This window comes from Rattus norvegicus, chromosome 5 (assembly GCF_036323735.1).
Source record: "Rattus norvegicus strain BN/NHsdMcwi chromosome 5, GRCr8, whole genome shotgun sequence".
NCBI lineage: Eukaryota > Metazoa > Chordata > Mammalia > Rodentia > Muridae > Rattus > Rattus norvegicus.
The window spans coordinates 47,842,945-47,865,791 of NC_086023.1; the positions used below are offsets into that span (position 1 = coordinate 47,842,945).

The window sequence follows — 22,847 nt, forward strand, 5'->3', positions numbered from 1 at the left end:
TTGCAAACAATTTTTCTCCTTTTTTATTTTAGTTTAATTGCATTTTTCCACCCCAAATATTTCTCAAGAAACATTCACACTCACGCACACACGTGTTACATATTTTGATAAAACATATCATTACCCTATATTTATCCTAATAATCAGATATAAATGTATAATTTTATATTTTTTTAAGCTTGGGTTGTTATATTGATCCGTTTCGGGACATCTGAATCATGAAAGTGTGTGTCTTTAAATAGTTTTGTTTTTATTCTCTAGAACCCTATTTAAATTAGAATATGGACATTTCTTTGATAGTTAGAGATAAAGGAATCGAAGTTAAGTAACAGAGACTTTATATAATGAGTCCACGGGCTCTTGACTAGCATTTGTGAATGATTTAAGAGGCAGAAGATTTTTTTTCTGAGTTCTTTTCTTTCTCACTACATATCCTTTAGACATGCTTTTAAATATATATCCGAAAACATGCATTACTTTGGTTATTGAGGCAATAAATATCTTGAGCTGAGATTATGTTTCTATAGGAAAATAATCTCGGTTTCTATGTAGTACTACATCCATGATGCGATAGACCATAGAGACAATGAAGACGGCATGACCACTGGATTTAGAGTTTTAAGTTTGCATTTCAAAGTAATCACTTGCTTTTGGTGCTTGGGCAAATACTCTAATTTATAACTTTAGTTAATCACCATGTTATGTAAGCAGTTATGCATTGGTGGCAATAATGAGCCCAGGTAAATTTTTGAAAAGTTGTGGTATAATACACCTATAGCACAGCAGAATCTTGTTAAAATTAATAAAACGATGTGGATAATTTTATTTATCGTTAAAGTTGCCTCCACTGTTCTAACACATAACACTTTTGATGACCTGGACTGTAAAAGAATTATAAATTATTGACCCTTCTTGGAGCAAACAGTACTACCATGTGTTTGGTATCTAAATAGATCTTCCATAGTCCATACTGCCATGAAATAATAGAAGTTCACTAATTATAGTTCATTTGAAAAATGGCATTATTTCTCAATAAAGTGGTTTCTCTGATGATATTTTTAAGATTCTAAGTATGCATGAATTTTATTTTAATGTACTTGATGGATAAATTGTGTGACAGATGTAGAGTCTTTAAAATACTGTATCAAAATGCACATCATATATATGTATAGATTTTAATATTTATGCAATTTAATACAAGGATGATCAGTCTTTTTATATAAATTTATAATATATAGTTATATATTATAATATATTATAATATGATAATAATATGTATAATATAGTATATATAATTTGTCAACAGAATACAGGAAATAGTCTACCTTTCTACACAAGTTATATTTTATTTTTAAAGACAGATAAATAATATTTAATGATAATGATATTGTAGAACTGACAGTGAAAAACTTCTGATGATCAGTAATTTTTACTTGTTTATGTTTATAAAGAACTATTCTTTATCTCTCTCCTTCAAGCAGTATGAACGTCCAAAGTAGCCTAGTTTCGTTTTTATTGCTATTCAGACAGTTAGCATCTTTGTGGAGTTTTATATATTTGTAAACCTTTATATTTAAGTTTAAATGCCACTCGTCAAGAGACTCAGAGCTGTAATTTGGTACAGTGCTAGTCTGGAGAGAACTGGATATTGAATGACATGAGTCACGTTCTCAGAAGCCAAGTATTGTGCTCGCTTCGGCAGCACATATACTAAAATTGGAACGATACAGAGAAGATTAGCATGGCCCCTGCGCAAAGAAGCCAAGTATTCACTTTCCTAGTTCCAACTAAATTTACAAGGTACCTAAACACTCTTCTTTCATTTAATGTATTTGATTTGTTTCTACTCAAATTACTCATTACCCATTGACCAAAATGAGCCTTCTGTTTGCAGGTTGCTTACCCATATGCAACGTTTTTACACTTTCAGAGCCTTAAGTGGGAATTAGGAAACTAAGTGTGCAACACTTACTAGGGAAGCTGGAACCTTATAATGGGATTCCATGCACTCTTTGGATTTGCAGGGCATAACAAAGGCAGTGGATTCGGACCTTCCTCTACATAGAAAATTGCTCTCTCTGGCTTTAGATTTATTCCCGTGGCATGGCCTGCCTTGTTAGTAGAATTACTCCACATATTTCTTAGGCTACCCAGTCTCTGCTTCTTTGTTGTTTTACCAGCTTTCCTCATCAATCAAATCTCTCCTTTCTTCTGCCCCACCTGCCCTCTTCCTCCTTTCCTTTCTTGCTGGGTATTTTCATGGAGGGTCACTAAGTGCAAAGGGAAAGACACTTATAAGTTTATAACACAGTCAGTATTTTTAGAACCACAGAGGTCCTGTGGATGATGAATGCAGAGCCTGCATTACCTGTTTTATTTTTTCTCTAATTATATTTTTAAAATCCATTGTGATGATGATGATGACTATTGTTGAAAGAGGAGAGATACAGAGACAAGAGAGACAGAGGGGCGGCATGCCACTGCACATGTGTGCAAGTAAGAGAAGAACTTCGTGGAGTCTTTTCTTTCCTCCTGCAGCTTGTGAGTTCCAGAGACTGAACTGACTACTAGACCTGGGTCCCAAGTACTTTGATGTTCTGAGCCTTCTTGCTGGCCAGAGTTTATTGATTTGTGACTGCTGCCTTGTCCTGTGATATTTACTTCTCCTTCTGAGCTGCTTCCAGCTCAGAGCTGCAGTTTTTGAGACCAGAGCTAAGAATAACAGCAAGGCTGTCTGTGCTACTCTTTATTAGTTGATATGAGAAAAATGGAGTATTTTCTTTTTTACCAGTTCCCTATGAGAGAAATCTCTCACCCACTGAACACAATTATATAAACCTCAAGAAAAAATTTTAAAATAGCTGTTTGAGACTCTTTGAAACAGATTTCGTATCTTCCCACTTATAAAAAAATTCAATGCAACAGAATGGCCAAACCACTTTTATATTTGGAAAAGGCACTATTTTTATGGCTAGAATTGGTCAAAAATGTATGGAGAAATAGGTCCAGCTTTTAATCTGTATTCCAAAGAATAGAAATGTTCTTTTCTTACTTCCCAGTTAAGTCCATGTGCAGATACATTCACTTGCTGTAAGACCTGTGATTCTGACCTGTGGGAAATGCTGTGCAGTCCCTAGCACCTCGCTTTTGACCACTGAGCGACCTTTTCTGTGAACATCATCCTCTATTGTTCTGCCTTTCTCATAAGAGAAAAATAAGGCTTTGAACTGTACATTTGATAGCAGTAGCATTACAAACTTGTGATTTAAGGAGACTTTCTATGACGATTTTGACAATAATCATTGGGTCCTATACAAATACAGTGAATGATAGCATGGGTTCCTTAAAGTGATTATTTATACTTCACTCATTTTTTCTCTAAATACTCCAAACCCACACTACTCTAAATGGCAAACCAAAGAACAAATGAGCAGATTTAGGTCTCTTCGTTCTGTCTTTTTTATGCTGTCTCTATTGCTCTGAACATCCTTCAGGTATAGGCTAACAGTACTGAATTGGGAGAAGAATATCATACAAGGGAAGAAGTTGCTATTGTGTGCTAGAGCACACTGGGAACCTGTTGGTAGGGTGAAGCTTTCCATTCTGTTCTTATGAGGTGCCTGTGTTTTCTGAAACACATTTAGCTGCCCCTGTGGCTTTCAGCATGATGACACCTAATGTTCAGGCCACTGTAACGTACAGCTTGTGAGTAGAACCCAGAATGTTCATATATGCTGTCAAGTGTGGAGTTGTACGTAAATCGTGTAACCGTTGTTCATTATTTTCTCTCGTATATTTTAAAGGTTGTAGGAGGAGAAAAACTTGATAGTTTCATTCAACACTTGAGATGGTTTTCTCGTTTTACTAGGTGGCTTTATTTTTTTTTTCAGTATATTTTGTGTGTCTGTGTATGTGAATATGCATACATGTGTGTGCACATGCGTTTGGAGGCCAGAGGTCTCCTTGGAAAACATTCACTTTGTTTGGGGGGGGTATAGTCTCTTTGAACTGGAGCTCACCTAGTAGGTTAGCAGAACTGGTCAGTGAACCCTGAGGAGCTACCTGTTTCCTCCATATTAATCCTGGAATGAGAGACTGTACCACTTTTAGGTGTGTTTTAAGGTTGACTCAGGTACTAATGCCTGTAAGGAAAACATTTTACCCCATGGTCTACCATTCTAAGAATTTTAAAAAGACACATTTTACAATTGAAACTCATGCAGTTTGTGTTGAATAGCAAGGATAGTATCTATGTCTCTATATGTATTGCAGTAACAAACATACATTGTGTTTCAATCACATCCTATGGACAGCTGTCAGCCAGCCTTCTCTGTAGACTATCAATGAGAAATCATGGAATTTTACTTTCTATGACTTGAGGGTAAATAATCTCAATTTCATTGAAGAATAGAAGTACGATTTCTTTTTATATTTCACAAAGCATCAAGGAAAATATGTCAATCCTTAGTTCTCTAGGTCTTGATTAAACATGGGTCTTATAGTTTTATTAAAAATATAGAAAATATGATAGTTTCCTAGTCTCCATTTTAGAAGGGCCTATGAATAATATTTTTTAAAGGAAACTCCAACTCTGGGTACTGTGTATGCTATCATTATCATCTTGCCTGATTCATTTCAGGGTCAATACTCTTTCCCTTCTGTGACTTTCTTTCTCTTACTGTTCTATAACTAATCTGCTAGTATCTCTTGCAAATCACAGGTGCTTTTTAGTAGAAGTAGAAGTGGTAGTAGTAATAGTAGTAGTAGTAGTAGTAGTAGTAGTAGTAGTAGTAGTAGTAATAAATCATTGTTTTTTCTCTTTAAAAAACAAAACAAAAAGATGGAGTTCTTTATCTTCTTCATGGTGCCCAGAACGTTAATAAATCCTTGGGAATTATAATGTAAATACCAAAGAAACTGTTAAATTTTAAATAGACCTCGTGTCTCAGGAATGATCATAGAAAGAAAGATTATGTTACAGCTGTAGACAGATAATACAGCACATGTGTGGATGATTGTGCCATACATTAGCTGCAAACCTCATGCTATTCTAATAGTAAAACCAGAAGGAAGGTATTTTCTTTCTTCCCTTTTTTCAGTATTTCTTGAGTATCCCCATATGTTCTTGAAGGCAGAGAAATTAAGCCTTACATAAAAAGGTTTCAAGAGAGATCAGTCCTTCCTGTTGTTAACACTTTAATGACTAATTAACAGTCAAACCTACAGCATTTTTTTTGTAGGAAATATATTGTTCAAAATGCAGGTGGAAGGGAAGTACTTGTCCAAGATGAGAGGGGCCATGAACCCCGAAGAGGACACTGAACAGGAGGGGCCATGAGCCTCTGGCCCCGCTCAACATTCCTGGTTATTTTTCTTTTCCTGTCCTTGTATTTCATGCCTGTCCTCAGTCTGCAAACCATTGTGATAAATACGAATGCTAGTCATTGTGGAAAGCGTTTGAATGAGGGCACACATCACGATTCACACTAGTTTTGTGTAGTATTAAGACAAAAGGTGAAACATGCAAATGTATTCATGGTTATCAGGGAAGGAAATGAATTTGCGTCAGACTTTTAACCTTGATATTTGTGATTTGATTCAGAGCATCCTTGTTCTAATGCCTAGAAAAGCCAGAGTAACAGGAATGACATCTCAATGTGCTATTTTGGGTGATCCATATTAAGTCCACCTGCTATTAATTGTACAGAGTTTTTAATTGTTCTGTTAATGAAAACGACATTTTGTGAATGAAATAAAAACAGCAATTTGATTACTATTTTTATATTTAATTTCATTGCCTTAAATCTTTTTTTGTAACACAGTGATGATCATACAATTTTTTTTAATTTGGATCTCAAAAATATCCTACATAATGTTGTATTCGAATCTGCTAATATTCAAGTATGTTGTAAAGTATATTTTACGTTTGCCTTCATAATTTAAGCTGTCTTGGCAGTATGGACACAAAGTAGTAATGTTTACATAAACTAGTTTATTTTTGCTGTAGATAAATGTGTCATACTATATCCTACAATAAAGCTTTATTTAAGCACAATCGTGCCTCTGTATGGCAACTGAAAGGAATTAAAAAGTAAGCGACGTAGCAAGGGAAATGGCATGTTCTGGTGTTCTTTAACTTCATACCTGATTAAAGGGCTCAAAGATAGAAAGCACTGGTTCTGCAGGTTTACTGTTCACGGTGTGTTCTCTTCACAGTGATAGCTAATAGCAATTGGATTGTGGAGTTCAGGTGTAATGATCGTGGCTCACGGCACGTATAACACCAGCACCATAACAGAAAGAGAGAGTTTTCCATTAATGTGCACATTTTATTCCACTAATATTATTCACTCAGTATTTCTTCAGACATATTGGTTATTTGGACCTGTTTAGTTTAGTTCTACTCTCCCACGAGGCCAAGGCCTTCTTCTCTGGTCCGTTGATATTAACCTGAAGTAAGGGAGTCAGGGCAGTTTTCTTATGTTGAAACGAGTTATTCTTAAATATGTGCACATAGTAAAATGCCTTCCGAGTCAGGGCCGTAACAGAGTAGCTGGGAAGCAGTTGTGTGTTATGTATTCCTTGGTTGATAAATTATTTCTCTTGAATTATGTGAAGAAATGAAGCACACTGTTGTCTGTTTCCCTTCAGGCAAAGTTGTATAATCAAAGCTTGTTCAGTCAGTCCTAGCTTCAGGATGCTGAAAATGACAGGATGGTTTATGATAGCCACCAAATAATAAAACAGCACCTTTGAAGAAATAATTATTGATTAACAGGGTGTACTGCATAGAATTGTTTTCTATGCGGGTAAAGCTTACAGTGCAGAATGTCTTAGATTAGAAGGGAATGTTGCTTCTTCGCACATTTTATTTGAAGTAATTCTTACCCTTGGCTGTTCTCATCATTTCGTTAACTCTCCACAATCATTTTCAGAACAAAGCAAACATTATCTGTGCATATGAAATATGTTTGTAATCTCTTCTGTAAAAAGGTATCTTTTTCTACGTTTTTCTTAAAAGGCTCATGATTGCATTTAATACGAGGAACTTCAGCCCTTGATTTCTTTATCATCTTCTAACTATATAAAGTGTATTTTTAGGAAGATAGGTTGTTAAAAGTTGCAGAATTTTGAAAGGGCTTAAGGATGAAGGCGACTAAGGAAAATCCTTTGGATTTCACAGAAAAGTATCTATCAGTGAAGATCATTGAATATACAGTTTTCTTTTTTTTAATTTAGGGTTTTTTTTACACTCAAGATTTTATTCCCCTCCCAGTCCACTCTCCTACTGTTTCACATCTCATACCTCCTCCCCACCTCCCTGTCTCCATAAGGATGTCCCCACCCCAGCCACCCCGCCATACCTCTAACTCCCTTGGGTCTCCTGAGTGTTATATACAGTTTACTCATAGAGTGTTCTTGTATATGTGTGAAACAAGAGGACATCTGTTAGGCTATGTCATCTCATTGCTTTTCCTAAACATAGTGGTGACATTCATTCTGTCTGATTGATTTGTACATTCTTTGAAAAGTTATATCCAAGGTGTTACAGGCTCACCGGACTCCCATGGTACTAACTTAACACTGTAGCATCTCTAGTACCATTGAAAACTTTCAAATATGTCGTTTTTTATTTCAAAAAGAATTGACTTGCCATACTTAATGTAAATTGTTAATACATGTTACCCATAATCATGTCCCTTCATTCCAAACGTTTGCACCCCTTCAGTTTCGCTTGAACGTAGTGGAACTGAGGATCTGCTCATACTTGAGTGAGTTTTTGTTGCTAAAAGTAGTCATTAGCGTTGTGGCTCAGTATCTTCAGATCCAAGCATCTCTTCATCTAAATCACATTTAAGCTGCTCCGCACTAGGAAGAAGATGGTACATTTAACAACACACCAAGTTTCATTTTCCAGTTGTGTCACATTTTTATTATATAAAGGATGTTATCCATAGAAAAATATTTTACATATTATCAAAATGTTTATATTTTATGTTTATGTTTTATGTTTATGTCTATTATTTGAGAAAAATCCAAAAGTGTTCAAAAGCTCATATAAATTCATTGATACTGTTCAGTAGCTAGAATGCATTATTTAAGAGACTTTTTTTTAAAGTTGTACAGCAAATAGCCAGTTTTAAAAAGTCACTTGAATGACAAATGTATGCATATCAATATTTCTTATAGCTCTCTATTTATTAGTTGGGGAATATGATTTTTAGAAGGCTTTTAGAGCATGTGTTGCTGCTCTGCTAGATTGTATAAAAAGCACGTGTGTCTTTCCATATTTTCATTGATGTTACTTGTACTCTGGTTTAGAAAATAATGATGAAGCCTTCCAAGCATGCTTGACGTAAACACTGTGTACAACTCTGACAATCAGAAGGCTCATTGCTGCTGTTTAAAAAGAAGCGAGATCAACGTGCTCTGACTTTGTGGAGCAATCTCTTCAGTTATTTATGTTACTTATATGTCTTCTATGATCTCGCAGCAGATCTGCAGAAAAGAAAAAGAAACACTCACTTAATTTAATATAGCTAAAAGTTTAATGTAGTAAAACATGTATTCGAGTAGTTCCTTCAACTATGTGGGTGAAGAGCTAGCGTTTCTCTTGCTGTGATCAAACAACATAGTCCAGGGCAACTTGGGGTGGAAAGGATTTGCTCAACTTAAAACTCTCAGGTCTCACTTCACACTGATTCAGGAGTTCAAGGCTAGGACCTGGAGATAGGAACTGAAGCTGGACTGAGGCAGAGGTTGAAAGATTTTAGAGACTCCAATGGTAGTATATTAAGTCTACAATGCAGTAGTTGCCTCCTGATTGGTAAAGCAGTCTGCAAGGCAAATATAAAATCTAGTCAGAGGTGTAACATTGCCTTTAGTTCAAATCATAAAACTAAGAAGAGATTAAAATTATAAATATACATAAAGAAAGAAAGAAAAAGGGAAGAGATTAAAAACATAAATGTAAACAAACAAACAAATAAATAAATACATAAATAAGAAAAATCAAAGGAGAATGCCCAGGCTGGTGGAGAACGCTCAGAAAAGAGCCAGAGCGGTGATGACCAGTGAAACAGGAAGGAAATTTAGAATTTGATGCCCCAAAGCAAAGCATTGGTATTACAAAGAGAAGATACGTCCGATGATAGTGAGGGAATCACACAGGGGAAGGAGCGTGGAATTCTGAAGGTTATCAGAATGTCTCGTGTCTCATTTGTCTGTACAAATCCAGCTAGTAAATGCAGCTGACACCTCTGTCTCGGAGTCATCCCTGCAAACCTGGACAAGTTAATAGAGGCAGCACATTTAACTGTTACAGACAAATAGATCCTAATGTCATATGCTATACAAAGCAATTTACAGTTATCTAATTTAAGACCCTTTAGATTGTTTTGACTAACTTGGAAGAAAGAGGAAGGAGTAATAGTGATCTTCTAAAAAGTCTGCAGCCTCCTGTCTTAGAAACTCTGACACGCAGTGACAGTTTGTCTCATCGATTTAATAGCTCTTGCGTACTTTGGATGAGTCGCACACTCTCCTAAGCGGTGGTGATGAAAACGTATGCCAGGAAAACAAGGTTTCCGTGTAACGCACTAAATGATGATGTACTGTTGTGATATCCTGGGTCCCCTAACTTTTCTGTAATTTCGAAAATTAAATATACAATTTCTTCTGCACCTTATATACCAAGTAGCAGCCCTGGAATGTGAGTCTGTTCATAAACTTGAGCACGCAATACAGCCTCATGGGCCACTCCAGAAAAATGATTGTAAAAGGAGTAAAAGGAAAGACATTGTTTTTTGCATCTCTCCGTAGTGTAGGTTCCACGGAATCTGTTTTTGTTTCTCTGGAGGGTTTCATGGCAGGTACGAAGGAATACAGCCTTAAAATTTTGAAGAAGAAAACAATTTCTTAGTTTAAATATTGCTTTACATTCCATCCCCTTGACATTTTCAGTAATTTCCTTGATCATTATTTGTGGCTGATTTATGTCAGGCTACTCAAACTTTGTTCTATGTAAATTCTAGCTGTGTGTTTAGTTTTATGTCTAAGGTTAACATAAGAAGTTGTAGCCATATAGTGTCTATTAATAGAAAATTCATTTAAAGTAGTAATTGATGACAGGAGAAATGGCTTAGTGGCTGCCTGCTTCTCCAGAAGAATAGGATTGAGTTCTCAGCACCACATGGTTGTTCACACATATCTCGGTAAAACTGTGAAGCTCTCTTCTGGTCCCCACCGGCACTGCACAAGTTTAAGATCCCACTGAATTGCTTACAGGGTTATATACAGGAGTGGAATTTGGTTTGACCCATTTGAATGATGTTAACTATTATCTCATGGTGTACAGGTAATCTCTGAGGGAAACAAACATGGATTCTAAGGTGCTCTGACTAATGGGGGATAGAGATTCCACTTTCTACACTATTCATGTCTATTAATAATATTTTAAGTGTCTTGTGAGATTTCTCCGGGATGAATCTAAGCTTATTAATACAATCTTTTATAAGACTGCAGAGGGTGATGATCTAAGTTGTTTTATAAACCTAGAAATATTATTCCTGAGCCATCTGTAGAACTTACCGATGGGGAGATACGTTATTGAATCATTGACTCAGTGAATATAGGCATTATAACTATATCTCTCTCGAGCTAGAAAAGAAAACATTATTTAACTTCATGCATTTGATAATAACTACTTTTCTTGGCAAATATTTAATGCACATTTTTCTCGTTGATGTTTTCTTTATTCAAGCCTTTTTGTTTACATATATATGTAAACAAATATATATATTTATATATATGAGAAAGTGAGATGGATAGATATAGCTTTAGATTTGGATTTAAAAATGTTAAAATAAAAATGTAAAATTAAATACGGCAGTTAAAAAAGATTATTAACAAATTAAATATTGACTAAATACATACTTCACAATATTCAAATAAGTGATAGCTTGTTTTGTTAGAATCTTGCTAAGATTCTCTTCCTTTTCCTCTCCATTTGTTTTTACCTGGGGACTCTTAAGTAGTGTGGTAAGGGCAGGACTAAGTATGGAGAGTGGAAAGAAAAAAGTACACTCAGGAAGTATTCTGCTTTCCACTGCTTTGGACAGTTTTGTAATTGAACAAAATTTGACATAATTGATCCTAGAAATAGTTCTTTCATGTCCTTTCCCCTTGTCGGCTTTGCTTATATCACCATATAGCTTAGGGTATCTAACATAATTTTGAATGTCTTGACTGTTTGGCAGTCAGGAAGTAAGGCTCTATGTGTCCTTATGTATATCTTGGAACCATTATTGACTATTTCTTTTCTGACTAACACCCAGTCTGCAAGAATGACCAGCATAGTGACTTGCTCTATGTACATGATGTGGGTTTTTTTCTGTTTGTTTGTGTTTGTTTGTTTGTTTTAGAAGTCTGGTGAACAAATTTCGGGTGCCTGGGTGTTGTGCATGTGCTTTGACTAGAACAAGAATGAAATCTATGTGCATTAAAAAAGAAATCTGGTCACCAATGTTCTTTGCAGATACAATGTGCCATTTTAATAGACTCCAGTTCCCTATGTCTCTTGCATGAGTTCACTTTTCCACAGGACTATTATGAGTTCTGGAGTCATAATAGTCACTTCCCCCGTATCATTATACTTAACCCTTATCTGTTCTGATGACAGGTTTTTTTTTTCAAATGATTCTTCTCCACATGAGAAAGTCTAGTAGCCACTGATTTAGGGACTAGTCCTTGGAACTACCTAGAATAATTTTATTTTGAACTAGAAGATTGTTTTATTTCTTGAGATTTCCTTGCTCCGTCTGAATAGATGGACCCTAATTACAAAGACCTTGATTAAGATGATAAGAACTTATTAAAACACACCGAGACTGTTGACACCTTCATCTTTTGTAAAGGAAGTTACATCAGGACAAACAACATAGATGCTTTCTACTACTCCACCTATCACATTAATTTTGTATTTTCCATTTGATACATGTTGATACATTTGTCAGTATTAGTTTTGCTAGGGTGAAATCTCTCAAAACTGTTGCTCTAGTCATCTTTCCCCTCATTCATGATCTCAGATAAAGTCATCGACTTAAAGCAGACCACCTGAGGATACTTGGAGGTAGTTTTGTTTCATGAGGAAACACATGAGAAAGATGTAAGTGGAAGGACTCCTGGAGTTCAGATTTTAATATTTCAGTTGTAGGGAGCTCTCTTTGAAAACATAGCTCTTTGTACGGATTTGGTGTGAAAATGTTTAGTGGAGCAGATGGAGATCCAGCTGGTAGAATATATGTTTGTCAGGGTATCTGGCATTTAGCTACATCCAAAAATGCTATCAAACTGAAAGACGCTAAAGAGCAGCGCTGTGTGGAAGCCAGTGTGATCAGCCAGGGGTAGAGTTCCTTCGTCTCCCATTCCTAACCTTGTAGGGATACATTTTAACACGCGTGGAACTTTCAACTTTAAAAATAAACTCCGAGAAAATGTAAACAAGATTGTCAAGCAGCTGCCTTTTCCAACTCTTGATTTTTGTAGGCGATTTTTGTGAGCACGCTACCCTGTGTTGAAATGTAGTGTTTAACGAATTGTCTGCCTCTCTGAGCGTACAGTAAACATGTGCACTTCACAGGACTTTGCATTCAGCACATTGAAAATCATCATTTTGGCTTCTTGGGCTTAACTGTAAGAAGTGGGAGAAGATACTCAATAAGATAATGAGGAAAGCAAGGTGAGCAGCCCAAATGTGTTTACAAATATTCTACCCAACAGGAAGCCGGTGTTTAACCACTACTGTAGAAAATGGAGGGTCCGACTACTTAGAAAATAATGTGCTCACTACTGAGTACTAAGACACACACACACGTGTGTGTGTGTGTGTGTGTGTGTGTGTGTGTGTGTGTTCATAATGTGTCAGACATATGACACTGAAATTGTTTAAATTTAGAACATTTGGACAAAAGAAATAATTCCACTTGATGAAAGAGATTTCCCTCATATTTTTGTTTTGTTTTCCATTTTTTATATTAATAAAACAATGATTCACACCCTTAAATTGTACTCACCACAGGGGGACAATTTGCCAATTTGTTTTATTGTTTTTGGATTTAATTTTTACTTAGTACGGGGGTTCACACCTAGGTTCATGTTCAAGGCCGGCAGATGCTCCACCATTGAATCTTTACTACAATCTTACTGGCTGCTGCTGTCTGAATCCTATACACTTCTGTGATGATATTGTACACCACGCTGAATCTTGAAACTCTTTAGAGCAGTGATCAAAGGTATCTGTGGAGTGTTTTTACGAGTCTTGTCTCAGGAGTCTATTTAAATTACTGAGTCCATTGGAATTTTTAATACTTATATTATCTAATGACCTCATGAAGACAGGTTCTACATATTTAAGGTGTAATAAAAAATAAAAGAAAAACAAGGTGTCACTGACATTAGCAAGAACTCTGAGCACAGCTCTAAAATCTCACCTTATCAAACTCTTGAGCACTGAGACACATTCTTATTAGCATACACGAATGAATTAGGACAGTTAATCATCAAAAGTATATATCTGAAACAACAAATATTTATCAGAGGAGCATCCCTCTAGAAATAATAAATTTTAGGAGTCCCTAAGAAGACACATATCTTACAGAGTAGGGTAAAAATAAAATACTTATTTTTGCAATAAAATTCCTGGAAGTCTTTATTGGAATATCTTCTCTTATACTTAAAAGGAATATTAATACCATATTTCCCCTTCTCAAATATCATCTTAAACTATACTTAGTTTATAATACTTTCTTACAGTACAAATTTTATATAGTATAAGTTAAACATATGTGATATGAATTACATGCAATCTAAGTTATATATTTGTATAAATTTATCTATATGCATATACTTTAGAATACATGCATCTATGAGGTATGCAAACTTGTGTGCTTAATTTATACCATGCCAAGCCTGGTGTTAGAGTCTGTGTATGTGTTATTTTTTATCCTCATTAATTAATGTTCATTTGATTAAGTTTAGAGATGGGAAAATAAAGACATAGGGAATTTGAAAACCCAGATTAATACAGAAGCAAGAGTATAGTATGAAACTATGGTCCTTTGAATTATTTTTTAATTTGTATAAAATATAATTTTACTTTCATGTATATTCACTATCCTTTATTAATTTCTATTATGTAAAAATTCTAAAGGATATGTCTACATGTTTACCTGAGGGACTGACTGATTAGTTTAACGACTTTGTGAACAGCTCACTGAGTATGTTGGAGCGAAGGGAGAGCTGTGTAGATTGTGCTGCTGTGAAAGAACTGGATTTCTCTGTGTTTTCTCTGAAGATGCTTTCTTGCCCATTGGAGCCAGATATACAAATTCTAGAAGACAAAGTGGATTTTTTTTTCATTCAAATCCCAGGTTTTCCAGTCTTGATGTATAAATTTTACTACAAACAGCATCCTTATTGTGTCAAACGACTGATCTAAAAAAGTATTTTCATTAGTGAGATCAGCTACAGGCAGACATTGATGGCTGAATTACTTGCATAATGACAACCTGAGAGCTCTAGCAGGCAGAGAAGTAGGCACAAATTTTATTTTTTGGTTGTAGAATTAATGCCTTTCCATATTGGTTCTGTGGCTGTGAACCACAATTAATCTTTTCTTCTTCCGTATTATTTAAATACTTTATTATCAAAATTTTATCCCAAAATGTCGTGTTAGTTACTTGTTACAAACATGGAAATTCTGATTTTGCTGGTACAATGGGCAAGAATCAATTATGTCAAGTTTACATGTATTGCTAGCTTTCGAATTATTCAGTATGCATATCAGATATTTAGTGGCAATTTGATAAATGGAATTACTGACCCACAAAATATAAATTCATATTCCCTTCATGTCATAGTGTGTTTTGAAGAGCTTTAAAAAGAATTAAAGTGCCCATTTTAAGATGCTTTGAGACTGGATGCCTGCGTTACTCAGCAGTTCCTGCATGAGAACAAAATGTACACAGATTATTTTCTAAATCATAGAGCGTTTTAAGGATGGTTCTTTTTGAATTAATCTAAATCAGTTTTAAAACTGACAATTGGATGAGCTCCTAAAACCCCATATTTCACACTTTAATTCTGCCTCAGGACTTAGCTAATTAGGTTAGATAACCTTGGTCCCTAAGACACTGAATAATAGCAAACCTATGTGAGCTGTAAGTATGCTTTTCCAAGTCATATTCTAAATGGATTCTCATGAAATTTAGCTTATTATAAAATACGACAAATTTATTTAGTATAAAATCTATTTTTCCTTCTTTGACTGTGCATCTAACATGTATCTAGTAGTATTTTAATGAAAAACGATAATTAATATCGTCCTTCTATGGGCTATGTTTTGCTAGCTCCATCCCTTACGTAATTGTTAAATATAAAAATGATTTGCTTGCTCTCCAAGCGAAGTACACTTGTGGCACAAATTGTCTTGGGCTGATGACTCTCTTCTTTTAAAATAGGTAGTCATGTCTGGTTCTGAGCACGTTGCCTATGCATTGTGTTATATTACTGTGAAAGAATTCTTTTTGGAATTCAGTCCTGAGACCATTGCTAAAGTTTTGTTGAACGTGAAACAAGCACTCTGCAGGCTCACAATGACAGAGAACTCATGACTGACCATTCTCTCTGTGCTTCCCAAACCCTGGGACCTCAGGCGTGCCCCGCTGCACACTCCGTATATTAAGTCTTTATTTGAATTTTAATTTTATATAGAAATGTTTATCTAAGCTTTTATTAAGTCTGGTTAATATTCCAACACGGCACAGCTTCTTGTGGTTAGAGTACAACCTTCATTAAAGCGTGTCTGAGTGAAATGAAACTGCCACAAAAATATCCTATCAGGTGCACTTTCTATAGTTTTGCAAGAAAAGTAGCTAATCGGCGAAATGGGTCCATGATTTCTTTTTTAAATGAAGTTTTCACTAAGACTACAAAATTCATTCTAGAGATTTTTGCCATGAGGCCTATTTTTATCTTATGTTTTTTTTTCTTTTTGCAACATGTCACCTCATTTAAATATATGCAAGTAACCATAATCTGATTTCTTTTTTGCTATGGATCAACCCCAGGACTTTGCACATGCTATATAAGCTGTCTACTAATTGCATATATCTCCATTGCTCATTATATATGTACAATAAAGTTATTAGATGTGTTAAAAGTTGATTTTTTTAGGGCCCCCAGAATGAAAGACATAAACTCCTGTGGTTTATAGAAGTCCCGTGTATATTTGCAATACTCATTTATTGGTTGCTATTTTATTATACGTACACAATCATATATGTATATGTTCCCATGTATATAGGTAGGCAAGTATATATCCATACATGTGTGTTGAATTCAAAGGACAGACTCAAGTGTTGTTCCTTACATGCTAACTCTTATTTTGTAGAATAGTCTCTCACTGTCCTGATGCTTGCCAAGCCGTCACAGCCTACTCAGCAGCAAGCCATAGGTCCTGGTGTGACTGTGTCACCAGCACCAGTTTGCACATCATTCCCAACTTCTTAACTTCCATTTTGGTGATCAGCTTAAGATCCTCCTGCTTGCACAGCCACTGTTTTACAGAATAAGATAACTACCCAGTCAGTAACGCCTACTACACTGTTGCATTGCCAATCTCCACTCCTGTCAGAGTCTGACATCTACTGTCAACCTACTTGTGACATTGATGTAGAATGGTATAGATGATATTGATACACCTATAACCCGAATACTTTCTTTCCTTCCATGACCACCCATCCACTGCTAGAATTTCTTACTTAGATCGCTGTAGATCTCCATTCTAGAACTTAGTATCTTACTTCCAATTCTGAATAATTTTATGAAGAATAGACAGTCTGCAGCTGTGGAGGGCACCTGCTGGGATTCCCATCTCACTCTGAGTAAGCATCAGGGTCAGCCACATGTGTTGCCCTATGTCCTACCCATCTAGGCTCACTACCTCTCCACTCAAGCATTCTAACAATGGCGGTCTCTGTTGATCTTAAACACATGAAACACATGCAGCACTTTTGGACCTTGGCTCTCTCTCTCTCTCTCTCCACTGTGGCGCAGCCATCCTCCACTGGTTATCTGCTTGGCTCTTTCATGTCCTTCCTTCGAGTAATTGTTCAGATCCTCCCTTCTCCAAAGCTGTCTCCTGTCAACCTTTCTTAATGTGCACGTCGTAAGTTAGCGTTGGCAAAGCGAGTCAGCTCTCACCCTCCTTCCTTAAGGAGCCTTACGAGCATCATTCCAAAGGTATTTCTTTTCCCGATCTCACTTTCTTAACACTGCAAGGCCGCTATGAGCATATGAGGCTCACAGTAAGTATTGAACTTAATTTTAGATTGTGTCATTACCGAGAAGAAAGATTATTAAGTGTATACAAGACAGACCTGCAATTCCAATCTCATTTATGTGACAGCAGAGTGGGAGGCTGAAAGATTAGAAACACTAATTGTACCTATGACTAAAAACCCACACCTTTGGTCATGTTTTCCCTATTCTACCGTTTTTGCCTAATTGTAAAACTAAGAAAAAACATTTTAAAAAACAGACGAGGTAATGAGTGGCCAGCCTTTTAATGTTTCCATGAAAATTATAGGAAGCTTTGAGAACCAACTCTACAGGTGTGAATAATAAAGACAAACAAAGTTTAAAAAAGTGACAGAGAACTTACATTACCAGAGTTTCTCAAAAGCAATCATGTTTAAAACTGTAAGCAGGAGGTATGACTGAAAAGTTACAGACATGTATTATGTTACATACTTTCACTCCTTTGTAACATACTGACTCACCTTGTCCTCTTTTCACTTTCTGGTGAAACATGAAAGGAGCCACAGTTCTTAGATGAAGTTCAGAGGAAACTGAACTTAGCTGCTCTAAGTTAGTGTACTTCTGAGCTCAATGCTTGTTTCCAAGGAGCCTCTGTCTGTACACACCTTTCACTTTCTCACCAAGCAGATGGCGGCATAATGGCAAGCTACGCAGGCACGCAGGCCAATTTATTCTGCCACACACTGGAAACTGTGCTAGATTTTGTGGGCAAAATAAAAACAAGAGAAGGGAACTAACACTTTTGAGAGCCATATTACAAACCAGGCACTATGTTGCTGTTTTCATACACATATTTTTTTTCAAGAAATATTTGCATTAGCCAGGGCCATATGTTAACACGCAGGAAGGGTACGGAGAGTATGATGAGTCCAATTTTAAAAAGTGCATAACCATCATTATTGTTCCGACGTCCTGCTGTATGATCTTTCAATCTTATTAAAAGGGTGGATTTCAGACATACAATATGGTGACGGAGAAAGGATGGACGTTGAAACTAGAACAGGGTTTTGCAGGAAGATTGAGACCTGCAACTGCTATGTATCTTTCTAAGATCCGATGCTTTCCCTTTTAGAGCCTGTGTTTCACCAAGGGATTCCTTTGGCAGCTGTGATGGCAGCAGGAGCCAGGCTCACACCATGCAAGTGGTGGGCAAGGTCAAAGATTTCTGCCCAACAACAGCTGAGGAGACTGAAGAGGAGGGCAGGTGGATGAGTTGAACTGGAAAGAGAATACACTTTAGCTGCGCTTTAATTCTGCTAAAATGGATCTACTCAAGGAGTTCATACTTAATCGTGTGATTATGTATAATCCTGTGACCACGTTTAAATGCAGCTTAAGATTAAATCTATGGCAAAGCCTCATTAAGCGAAAGTTTGTAGCTGAATTAATCACTTGGCTAATAGTAAAAGGAAAGCCTGAAATATGTGTCAGATAATTAATTCATGCATTCAAAAGGACTAAGGTCTATAATAGTAGACCCTATAAAAGGTGCTCCCCAAATGAGTGCCTTTACTTTATGAACACATTTGGCCCCTTAAGTTATTTATTCTAGATACTTAAGCTATGAGCGTACTTTCATTTACCATTTTGAATCCCAAAGACAGCAAATTGGGAAGGTCTTCTCAAATTATTTTCTATCTAACCAAAAATAACCAAAAGCAAAACCACTTTAAAGAAGTTGCTGCTTTTACTCTAGAACACAGAGGATTAGGGGCGGTGAGGAAGAGAAGGGAGATCCCCGAATAAAGTCACTGCATTACACTGTTCTGTGATTGAGTCTTCTACTGGTCAAAAATAATCATTATTTCTCTTTGAGTTTTTAAGTGAATTTCATGTTTGTTTGTGCAGTTATATCTCTTGTACTGTATGTATAGAGGCTGTATGTATAGAGAGGGCATTGTAAGTTCTTTAAATAAATATTTTCAGTTTACAAAGTTGTCAATCAGATAATCAGGAAAATATATAATTCACCAAGGAAATAATCATACATGATATAAATTAATGCCTTGCTTTATCTAGTTTCACATACTAGTATATAATTGCATCATTTGTATTTTATATGCATATTATTTATACTTATGTATTCATATGTATTATATATAATTAATATATTAATTTATATGTATTATATATAATTATTGACATAATTTGGATATGATATGAAGACATGTAAAATAATAGCCTTTACAGTGTAGGCATGTGCAATGAAATTGTCCTATAGATACTCCTCCATAATGTATAAAATTATACCTAACAAAATACAAAAATGTTATATTATTTAATCGTGAGAGATTCTCCTGATTCCTCAAATGACTACTTACTGTTTTGCTAGGTATAGTCGTTTGGGCTTGCAACTGTGCTCTTTAATAACTTGTAGGACTCTGGCCCCAACCTATGTGGCTTTTATGGTCTTCATTGAGAAATCACATGTTAGTATTATGGGACTGTTGCTTTAAGTGACCAAATCTTTCTGTCTTCCTGCTTTCAATACTCTTTCTGTCGCCATTGTTTTGTGTGCCTAACGATTTGACTGCGATAGGGTATGGGGAGCGTCTTCTCTGGTCTCATTTATGGGTTGGTTTTCTGTTTGCCTCTTCAGATATTATAAGCATCGTTTCCCTTAGATGAGATCTAAGAAATCTATCTTCTATGATTTTATTGAAAATATTTTGTTTCCTTGACTGGTATCTCATCTCTTTCTTTTATACCTATTATTTGGATGTTTGGTCTCTTTATACTGTCTCAGAGTTCCTGAATATTCTATTAATTTGTTTTGGCTTCTGGGGATAATAGTTTATTTGACGGAGTAATCCAGTTCCTCTCTTTCGGCTTCAAGACCTAATAATCTATCTTACGTTTGATAACAACCATTAGTGAAGCTTTTTTTTAAATTCTTTCTGTAAGTTTTATTTCATTTGCACTTTTAGTCCAAGAGTCTCTTTATTAAATTATCTTTTCAAATATTGTTTTTTTCTTTTCATTTAATTAGTTGGTGTGTATGTGTTTGTCTGTTTGTTCGCACGCACGTGGTTGTGTCTGTTTCCAATTGGATCTGATTTTTATTCTGATATTTACTCATCCATTCTAAGTTGCTTCATCATATTTATTATTGTTATTGTTATTTGAAAGCTTTGTCTTATATGTCTTTTAAGTTTCTTTGGGGCCTGTTACTATGGGAATATCATTTTATAACAAAATGTCTTATTTTCTTATTTGTGCTTATGTTGTTATGAGGAGGCCTAACCATATGGAGTTGGGTTGTTTGGAGTGTCTCGTGGGATGGGAATCTTTAATCTGTTCCGTTGAGTAGATGTTTGAATCTCTGCTTTCTACTACCCAAACTTGTCATTATTGAGACAAGCTGACTAGGGCTTGGGGCTAGGGACAAATTGTATATAGATGTTTAATACACAAGAGGGTATCAGCAATAGTCTAGGCTAAGAACATGCTAAGTGAGGTTTATAAGACCAAGAGTACATCTTTGATAGAATTGTAGTCTTTGTGGTTACTCAGAACTTCTCCTTAGGAAACAGAGACTATTAGAGTTGGTGATGGAAGTCTTCAATGAACCACAGAGACCATTGCTGTAGTGGAGAGGTTAGAAGCCAGGCCTCTGGGATGGTGGAGTTGGCAGCCTGAATCTAGGGTCCTTACATGGGAAACGGAATCATTGCATGTGGTGCTCAGATTTGGGGCCTTACCAGTTTTGGGGAAACTGGCTTGCCTTGTCCTCGTCATGCTATTGTTGGCGTGTCAGGACTTAGGCTGGACCTTTCTGTGTTAGCATAGTGAAACAATTGCTTCCTTTCCAGCCATGCATCCTCGTTGTACCTCTTATTACTTCCAAAACCTGGACATTGTTCATTTCACTTTAAGCAATTCCATCTCTACAACAACACCAAGAACATTTCCTAACCAGGTATGTTTCCGGCCACAGGTAAAGTTCTCTAAAGATGATCGGAAACTGAGATGGAACAAATAGTCTCTGAATTGCAAGTAAAATTAAACATCTTCATATTCTGAAATTTGTATCACGGAACATAGCGTTTCATGGGCAGGAACTTGAATAAGGAAAAAGAGTCAGTGTGTTGATATGGAAATCAAGTGTGGACATACAGGAGCCACATCAATTATAGGAGAAAAACAAGAGTTACAATTTCCTAATCTTTTTATTTATTAATCATTTTATTTGCTTACATTTCAAATGTATTCCCCTTTCCAAGTTACATTTTGAAACAAAGAGATAGACTGCCCTTTGTTATAGCTACCAGAGAAATCAGATGAGACTAGAGTAGGCTGTTGTTGGAAAGAAAGACGGGAAATTTTGTGCACCATTTTGGATTGTTAAGTATTTAGTATTTTTTCTTTAAACATGTTTTAATTTGCATAAACTAGGCCCCTGAGACAGGGACAGATCCCAAAATGTGCTGAACACAGTCTTGATAAGCTTTTATTCTAACGTTAGGTATATACATTTGAGATATTTGATAATCAGATTCAAAGAAGTTAAGCTAGTTTTATTCTAGTTTCAGTGTCTAAGCAATACACGTGTTAAAAAAAAATAAAACGGAAGATGCTGGAAATAAATGTGTGAGGAACAGGGCGGGGAGTATGTAATGGGGGAAAAGGAGTAAATTGCAAGGTGTGAACAACATACAGTGAAAGGAAATGCCCGTCACCTCATGCTGGACTTCACTCAAGGCAGTCAATGTGCTTTCCACTGTATTGAAGGCCATTTGAAGCTGGCTGAGAGTGGGTGAGGAGACATCTTCCTGTTGTCTCACTTTCTTCCTTGGAGAATTGAGACCTCCCTTCTGGCGTGGACTTCCTAAGAAGGACTTTGAGTCCTTCCACACCGGCGCTGCCTCTTTAAGGACTCCTTACCCTTGATGATTAGAACTCTCAATTTGTTTGTGTCCTTAAAATCAGAAATCCCATGGAAAGTCTCCCACCTAGCAGAGCAATGTGAAAGCATGTCTTACTTGGTAATTGTTTGCCAGATGAATGTCATGTCATATTATGCAAAATGAGGGTGTTTTACTATCTGGAGTTCTTTTATGTTAGAGTATCTGGTTTCAGAGTATGAGGATAAAATTAATTTGGTAGTGAATATAGCACATTCAGATATGTACCGTTTTAAAACATGGAAGAGCATTGCCAGCTGCTATGTACTCAGAAGTTTGCATCAGATTTGACGTATTCGATTGAACTCATTTTTTTGGGACTATATAGTATTATTTTTATGGGACTAAAATAGTTCTTTAAAATATAACTTGCAGTGTTTTCATAATAGTCAAGGGGTAGGATTTTTAACCTGTTTTCTACATTCCACTACGGCAGATAACTGCTTCAGTCTCTCTCTCTTTTTTCTTTTCCTTTTTTTTTGATGGATATTGGATACTTTTTTATTTACATTTCCCCCCTTAATTCCCTACCCCACCCCCTCCCCCTTCTTCTATGAAGGTGTT

The 22,847-nt window shown here is 36.0% G+C and overlaps 1 protein-coding gene and 1 non-coding gene across 11 annotated transcripts in view; both read left to right on the plus strand.

Annotated features, from left to right (window-relative positions):
- Window positions 1–22,847, plus strand: part of Epha7 (Eph receptor A7) — a 153,414-nt gene that overhangs the window by 71,169 nt on the left and 59,398 nt on the right. The window lies entirely within an intron of this gene.
- Window positions 1,687–1,793, plus strand: LOC120103208 (U6 spliceosomal RNA). The gene has a single exon (XR_005505302.1). It is a non-coding gene; the product is annotated as a U6 spliceosomal RNA (small nuclear RNA).